Raw genomic sequence first — 9092 nt, 5'->3', positions numbered from 1 at the left:
CTCATTAGATATTTTAGACAGACTAGCTAGAATTTTAACCCTTAACACTTCACATTTCTTATGTCATTGCCCTTCACCACTTTCAAGATCTTGTTAAAAATTCCCTTCTCCAGTAAGCCTCCCAACTCTAAGCATAAATGTGCACTTCTGTATTTATGTATTAATGCTGTGGTATATTATTTTCTACCTAGTTTATGCACTGGTTTAATGGAAAGACTATGGACTAAAAATCAGGAGATATGGATGCTACCCCAGCCTTCATTCTATTAAATGTCTGACATTAAGCAAAAATTTTTTCCTCTTGGGGCCTCATTTTCTTTCTTGGTAAATTGAAGGGATTGGCCTCAATTGTTTCCAGCTTTGATATTCTGTGATTCTGTATATTGGTTTTTCTTTGCCTTCTAACTATATCATACAAGATTGTTTTCTAGCCCAATTGGACTTTATGAACTTTTTTTTTTCTTAGTGAGGCAATTGGGTTAAGTGACTTGCCCAGGGTCACACAGCTAGTAAGTGTTAAATGTCTGAGGCCGGATTTGAACTCAGGTACTCCTGACTCCAGGGCTGGTGCTCTATCCACTGCGCCATCTAGCTGCACCCTTTATAAACTTTTAATACTGTGTTTTGCATTCACTAGATACTTAATAATGTTAATTGGATGTTTACCTTCAGTCTTCTTGTATAATTCCTGTTGTTATTAATGCTATTTAGCACATATAGGATGCCCATTGATACAGGGACAGTTGTTTGAGCTCATATATATATATTTTTTGGGGGCAGGGCAATGAGGGTTAAGTGACTTGCCCAGGGTCACACAGCTAGTTGAGTGTCAAGTGTCTGAGGCTGGATTTGAACTCAGGTCCTCCTGAATCCAAGGCCAGTGCTTTATCCACTGTGCCACCTAGCTGCCCCTTTGAGCTCATATTTTTTATAAGACATTCATATGGAGATGGAAGTGACCTTCTAGCCATCTAATCCAACCCTCATTTTACAGACGAAGAAATTGGAACTTACAGAGCTTTTCATTCATTCAATAAATGTTTTTTATTAAGCACTTTGTTACTATATGCCAGGCATTGTGCTAAGCGCTAGGGATACAAAAAGAGGCAAAAGGTAATCCCTTTCTTCAAGATATTTATAGTCTAAATGACTATAAATAGTTGTCATAGTCAGGACTTGAACCCAGATTTTTCTGATTCCAGCTCCAGCGTTCTATTCACTGTATTATGCTGCCTCATAACTGGTTTGGAATTTGTTTTGCTAGTCATTTAAGCCCCTTTTAGCATTTCTGGGGAAAGCCCACTTGCTAGATTACTGGAGAGGGAGGGGAGAAGTAACTTGATGGGGTCATAGAACTAGAAGGAACTTAAGAAGCTTCATTCAGCTATCTTATTTTAGAGATGAGGAAATGGAAGCTCAGAGAAACAAGTGACTTGCCCAGGATCACACAGGTAGTAATTGTCATCACAGGTGGAATTTGAACCCAGGTGCCCTGATTCTGATATCAGTGCACTTTTCCCTGTACCATGCTTGCCAGGTGTGGCTCAGGGAATTTCCTATCTGGAGACAGTTCATAGGCATCCCCAGGAAGGCAAGCTGTGTTAGTAAATATAGGATGGGACATGAGAAGAGTGGATGGATTGGGGATGGACAAAATCAGTTAACCAGTAATAAAGAATTCTTTCTCAGTCATCTATCCGCTATAAACAAATACACATCGAGATATCCTTGCATTTATGTTCCCCACTTAAGAATGAGGGAGTGGGGGGTGGAGCCAAGATGGCAGAGGAAAGACATTAAACGTACAGAGCTGATACAATCACCCCCAAAATAGCAATAAAAGAACACTTGGAGCAGAAAAACACACAAAAATACGGGCTGAGAGTTTTCTCCAGCTATAGATAGATTTCAGGGGGCTGTGCTGGGCCATGAATAAAGCCTAACCCCGCAATCGAGCCAACACACCAGACATCCACCCGAGGAATTTGCCCCAGTGCCTCTGAATCGGCTGCAGCACTGGCGTCTTCTGGAACCCAGCGTGGTTGGGTTGAATGGCTGGCCCGGGGTAAGTACAGGAGTACCAGTGGACTGAGGGGAAGGATTTGACTGTCCCACCCCAGCGGGGAACCAGGAAGAAATCGTGAGTGGCGGGAGGCCCAGGTGGGGGAGGGGAACAGGCTCATCAAAGCTAAAATCCACACCACAGAAAGCTTTGCTGGTTGGTTGTTTAGTAAGTAGGCTTGAGGTTATCTCTGGACCAGAGAATAGGCCAGGTGAGATTAAAACCTGCCCCCCCTCAAACCAAAGCACCTGGGACCCTATGAAGCTGGGAACAGGAGTGGAGCAGAGAAGCAGCCCCCTCCCCACCAGTGGAAAGTTTAAAATCATAAAAGCGAGGCCAGGCAGGCTGAGAAGAAGCCCAATCATCCACTGGGCCATGCTGTAGCTCAAACAGTGTGTCCTGGAACCAGCACCATGCTTTAAGAAGGAGTTAAAAACCAAGAAATAGTAAGCCAGGATGAGTAGGCAGAGAAAGCAGAAGACCATCGAAAACTTCTTTGGGGGTAAAGTAGACCACAATACAACCTAAGAAGAAGAAGATAATTACAGGGTCAAAGCTCCAACATCCAAAGCTTCCAAGAAAAATATGAACTGGTCACAGGCCATGGAAGCTCTCAAAAGGGATTCTGAAGAGAAGGTAGGAGAAATAGAAAGAAGATGTAGAGAAAGGGAGGAAAGAATGGAAAGAGAAATGAGAGCAATGCAGGAGAGTCATGAGAAAAAAGTCAACAGTTTGAAAAACCAAATGGAAAAGGAGATTTAAAAACTGATGAAAATAACTGCCTAAGAATTAGGATTGAACAAATGGAAGCTAGTTAACTTATAAGAAACCAAGACACAGTAAAACAAATCCAATTGAATGAAAAAATAGAGGGCAATGTGAAATATCTCCTTGGAAAAACAGCTGACCTGGAAAACAAATCTAGGAGAGATAATTTGAAAATCATTGGACTATCTGAAAACCATGACCAAAACAAAAGCTTAGACACCATCCTCCAAGAGATTGTGAGGGAAAATTGCCCTGATATTCTAGAAGCAGAAGCTAAAAGAGAAATTGAAAGAATCTACCAATCACCTCCTGAAAGAGATTCCCAAAAGGAAAACCTCCAGGAATATTATAGCCAAATTCCAGAACTCCCAGGTCAAGGAGAAAATATAGCAAGCAGCTAGAAAAAAGGAATTCAAATATTGTGGAGCTCCAATAAGGATAAAGCAAGATCTAGCAGCTTCTACATTAAAGGACCGAAGGGCATGGAATATGATATTCCAGAAGGCAAAGGAACTGGGACTACAGCCAAAAATCACGTACCCAGCAAAACTGAGTATAATCTTTCAGAGGAAAAAATGGGATTTCAATGAGAAAGAGGTCTTTCAGGCATTTGTGCTGAACTGAACTGAACTGAATAGAAAATTTGACTTTCAAATACAAGACCCTGGAGAAGCATAAAAAGGTAAACAGGAAAAAGACTTCATGAAGGATATTAAAAGATCAAACTATTTATATTCCTACATGGGAGGATAATACTTCAAACTCATAAGAACTATCTCAGTAAGGAATTCACAGAAGACACAGGTCTGAACTGAATATGAAGGGATGATATCTGTAAAGCATTTATGTTTTGTTCTTTGTGGGGCAGACAGGGTGGGGTGTCTTATGTCTGGGGCTGGATTTGGGCTTGGGGGCCTCCTGGGTCCAGGGCTGGTGCTTTGTCCACCGTGCCACCTAACTAATCCATGATGACATCTTTTTTGTTTTTGTTTTATTTTTTGAGGGGCAGTTGGGGTTAAGTGACTTGCCCAGGGTCACACAGCTAGTAAGTGTTAAGTGTCTGAGGCCGGATTTGAACTCAGGTACTCCTGAATCCAGGGCTGGTGCTCTATCCACTGTGCCATCTAGCTACCCCCATGATGACATCTTTAAAATGGGGTTGAGGTGTAGGAGAAATAGACTGGGGGAGGGAGAAAGGGAGAGATGGTCTGGGGAGAGGTAGTTCACATGAAGGAAACAAGAAAAGCTTATGGGGGGAGGAGAAGAGGGGGAAGGAGTTAGGTAGTGAGTGAATCTTAATATCATCAGAATTGGCTCAAAGAAGGACTAACATACATACTCAGGTATAGTAATATATTTTTGCCCTGAGGGAGGGGAGGGAGATAAGGGCGGGGGGGAGAAAAGGGCAGATTGGGGGAGAGAACAGTAAAAAGCAAAACACTTTCAAGGAAGATGAAGATGTTCTGCATTACTGCACCAGTATGACACATTGAATTGCTTGATCTCATAGGGAGGGTTGAGGAGGGAGGGAGGAAGAAAAATTTAGAACACAGAATTAGCTCAGGGACCTTGATCTCATTGGAGTGGGCTCATGGAGGGAATAGCATTCATACCCAATTGGGAGGAGTAATCTATTTAACCCTGCAGGAAAGTAGGAGGGAAGGAGGATAAGGAAGGAAGGGTGAAAAAAGGGAGTGCAGAGCAGGGGAGAGGATAGTCAGAAGTAAAACACTTTTTTTGTGTGTGTGAGGCAATTGGGGTTAAGTGACTTGCCCAAGGTGTCACAGCTAGTAAGTGTTAAGTGTCTGAGGCCGGATTTGAACTCAGGTCCTCCTGAATCCAGGGCCAGTGCTCTATCCACTGCACCACCTAGCTGCCCCAGAAGTAAAACACTTTTGAGGAGGAATAGGTAAAAAGAAGATAGAGTAAATGTCATGGGAAGGGAGTGGGATGGAATAGTTATGATGATTGATTACAATGGCAAAACGTATGGTACCTACTTTGCTGGGCTATTATGAAGAAAATTCTCTGTCAAGCTTAAGGTACTATATACAGGTTATGATACAGGATACTATCAGAAAAATGTGGAAAGAACTACATGAACTGAAGCAGAGTGAAATGTACTGTATACAAAATAACAGCAATAGTGTAAGATGATCTGCTGGGAAACATGTGGTTATTTTCAGCAACACAATGATCCATTATAACCCTGAAGGACTTATGAAGATTGCAGTCCATCTGCAGAGTAAGAACTGATAGTATCTGAAAACAGATGGAAACACATTTTTTACAACTTTTTTTTCTTTTCTTCTTTGACAATGCCTTAGCCTGAAGTTTTGGGATTTTTTGACTGTTTTCTTTCACAACTAGCTAATATGGGAGTTTTTCCATGACTACTCATGTATAACTTATTTTGAATTGCTTGAGTTCTTGTGGATGGGGGGTGGGAATGGAGGGAGGAAGAGAAGTTGGAACACAAAGTTTCAAAAAAATTGATGTTAAAATTTGTTTTTACATATATTTTGGAAAATAAAATTCTATTCAAAGCAAAAAAAAAAGAATGAAGGAGCAAAAACCAGGAACTTGGGAGAAGAATCTTGGTGAAGTCAGTGGAGAGGATTAGGAAAAGAAAACCTGCTGCAGGGTCAAGGAAACCATTGTGTTGCAGGGAAACTGCCCTACCCAAGGGCCAAGCTCAGGCTGCAGGGACAAACAGCCTTTTGTGAAGGACTGGTCAAAGTGCTAGAGGAACTACACACACACAGCCAAAATATCAGGAGTTCAAATTCACACTTCCACTTGACATTAAATCCAAATAATAGGGAGGCTTATTCCATATTCTAGGTGACTGCTCTGGTGTGTTTGTCTGTTGTTGTTTGGTGCTCAGCACAGGGTTCTCTGTATCCTGTATATATGTGTAATAAATGTTCAATTGAATTAGGGCCTTTTTTCCCCCCTTAGGGCAGGTGGGAAAGGATTTGGGGTGGCCTCGTGTTATGATCCTCTTCATAGCAGGAGGAGGGAAGTGTTTGATTTTCAGGTTTTATGTGCTCTGCTGAATTAGATTTCTTTTTCATGCCATTTCTTAGATCCTGTGTTTCTCAGGTAACAGAATTTTTATGTGTCTGCTCTATGCTGATTACTAGGTAAAGTATAGTGTAAGGGGCTAAAATTCTAGCTATACTATTTAAAATCTAATGAGTGGTTGCCAATAAATTATAAGCTTTAGCAAGAGTTTAGTCTTTTAAGCATTTATTAAGGAGAATAAGAATTTGGTGAAGAGAGAGAGAAAGGCCTAGATTCATCTATCTCGGGGAGCTACAGTTCTCCTGCTCTGCTTTCCATGAGAGTCCTGGCAAAAGAGAGTGAGAGAGCCAGCCTCACCCCCCCCTTCCTCCCACAAGCAAACATCACTTTCTGACACCAAAGAAAAGCTGCATGGCCTTGCCCTGAGAGGCCTTCTCCTCATGGTGGGGCTTTCCTACAGTAAGTCTCCAGCAGGTGGCATCATTCCAATCATTACAGTCCCCCCTTTGTTTCTTCAAGAAACACAGGGTGTTTCCTTGATGTAACAAAGTGGGGACTTACTGTAGGAACGCTTCACCAACAGTTTGCTATACCAGTGGAAGGCCTCCTAGGGCCCCACAAAGACCAGACTTGTATAATTTTTTTTTTTCTGGTGAGGCAGTTGGAGTTAAGTGACTTGCCCAGGGTCACACAGCTAGTAAGTGTTAAGTGTCTGAGGCCGGATTTGAACTCAGGTCCTCCTGAATCCAGGGCCAGTGCTCTATCCACTGTGCCACCTAGCTGCCCCTACTTGTATCATTCTTTTTTTTTTTTTTGGCAGGGCAATGGGAGTTAAGTGACTTGCCCAGGGTCACACAGCTAGTAAGTGTCAAATGTCTGAGGCCAGATTTGAACTCAGGTAATCCTGAATCCAGGGCCGGTGCTTTATCCACTGCGCCACCTAGCTGCCCCCTACTTGTATCATTCTTTTTTTTTTTTTTTTTTTTGCGGGGCAATGGGGGTTAAGTGACTTGCCCAGGGTCACACAGCTAGTAAGTGTCAAGTGTCTGAGGCCGGATTTGAACTCAGGTACTCCTGAATCCAGGGCCGGTGCTTTAACCACTGCGCCATCTAGCTGCCCCAACTTGTATCATTCTTAATGTTGGTTGTCTGTTGCAGGAGAGCTACCTGGAAGGAATACACAGTTTATTACTTTTATTTTTGGGTCTATTTTCTGCTATTCCTCACATTCTCAATTATGGGTTATTTTTTTTTGGGGGGGGGGTTGGTCAGGGCAATGAAGGTTAAGTGACTACTTGCCCAGGGTCACACAGCTAGTAAGTGTCAAGTGTCTGAGCTCGGATTTGAACTCAGGTCCTCCTGAATCCAGGGCTGATGCTTTATCCACTGTGCCACCTAGCTGCCCCCCACATTCTCAATTATGAAACAAAGTTGGCCATATCTACAGCATCTCTGACTCTAGCTGCAAAATTTGATTGAAGCACTGGGAGAGCACTTGTCATTCTGTTGGCTTTACTTGTCAACCACGGACTCCAATCCAAATATAGAGAGGAGCTTTTCTTCTAAGAGGAGTGCATAGATCTTCCTGTAACTTTTTTTTTAATGGCTCCAAGGAGCTTACATTTTACTTAGGCAAAACAATATATACACAGATAGGTGAATAAAAAATATACACAAAGGGGCAGCTAGATGGCGCAGTGGATAGAGCACCGACCCTGGAGTCAGGAGTACCTGAGTTCAAATCCAGCCTCATACACTTAACACTTACTAGCTGTGTGACCCTGGGCAAGTCATTTAACCCCAATTGCCTCACTAAAAAAATATATATATATATATATATATATATATATATATATATATATATATATATACAGGAGGTAATTTTGGAATGAAGGGTAACAAACTGGGGAATTTTGGAAGGGCTTTGAGGAAGTAGAATTTTAGCTAAGCATTGGATGTAGCTGGGAGGATTTGAGACATAGAGTTGGGTGTAGTTACAATGAAGGACAGCCTCTGTAAAGGGTTGGGAAGTGCACATGTAACAGCAAGTAGGTTAGTTTGGCTGGATTGTTGAGTAGCATATCTCTATTGGTAGTCAGAGATTCCATCCTAAGAATTTCCCACATTGGTAATAGAGGTCTAGACAAATACATACTGTGAGAAAATAATGGGATTTGGCAGACGCCCATGGGCTCCACCTGGAGATTGATTTGGAATTGATTGAATTGGGTAAGCCTGACTGAGAGACTGACTGATTTAAGGTTGATTAAATTGAGACCACACCTGGCCAGTCCTGGGTGGGGTGCAGTTCTCAGAAACTGAGGACTTTGAACTTAGCAATGAGACCACCTGGAGGTCCAGTGAACCTATCTAGCTAATTGGCTTGAAGGATGGCACCTTCCGGGGCAGGGAGACAGGAAGTAGGATGTGAGGCTGGCTTCCTGTCTCTGCCCTTTCTGTTCCAGAACTTCATGTTGGTGGCTGTGGGAAGGAGAAGAAAGAGTCCAGTCTGAACCCTAGGGAAGATAGGTTTCTTTCTAAAATTTTCTGAACTCCACGTGTTCTCTCTTTACTAACCTCTAATATACTTTTTTTTTTTGGTGAGGCAGTTGGGGTTAAGTGACTTGCCCAGGGTCACACAGCTAGTAAGTGTCAAGTATCTGAGGTCAGATTTGAACTCAGGTCCTCCTGAATCCAGGGCTGGTACTCTATACACTGTGCTACCTAGCTGCCTTCTAATATACTTTTTTTTTGTTTTTTAAGTGACTTGCCCAGGGTCACACAGCTAGTGAGTGTTGTGTCTGAGGCTGGATTTGAACTCAGGTCCTCCTGAATCCACTGCACCACCTAGTTGCCCCCTCTCTACTATACTTTAATAAATGCTTAATGCCTAAACTGTTGCTGAAGCTTCTAATTTATAAGTAAATCCTAGCTAGTTCTCCCCCCCCTCCCCCACCCATACACACACAGTGGGCAGAAAAAGGTGACAACACATTAGATTTTAAACATCACAATGCATACATATATATATAAATATCTTTGAATATTTTATATATGAATGTTATACATATGTACATATAAATAAAATATATGTGTGTGTAGTTCATTCAGGTTTATAAAGCCCTTTACTCTTAGCAACTATGAAGTAATTATAGCTAGCATTTATAAGGTGTTTTAAGTTTGCAAATTGATTTCCCTATGTTTCATTTTATCCTCCTGTGAAGTATATGCTATT

The sequence above is a fragment of the Dromiciops gliroides genome, chromosome 1 (genome assembly GCF_019393635.1).
Source record: "Dromiciops gliroides isolate mDroGli1 chromosome 1, mDroGli1.pri, whole genome shotgun sequence".
NCBI classification, from domain to species: Eukaryota; Metazoa; Chordata; class Mammalia; order Microbiotheria; family Microbiotheriidae; genus Dromiciops; species Dromiciops gliroides.
The sequence above is the reverse complement of the archived record's forward strand: the minus strand, read 5'-3'. Positions refer to the sequence as shown.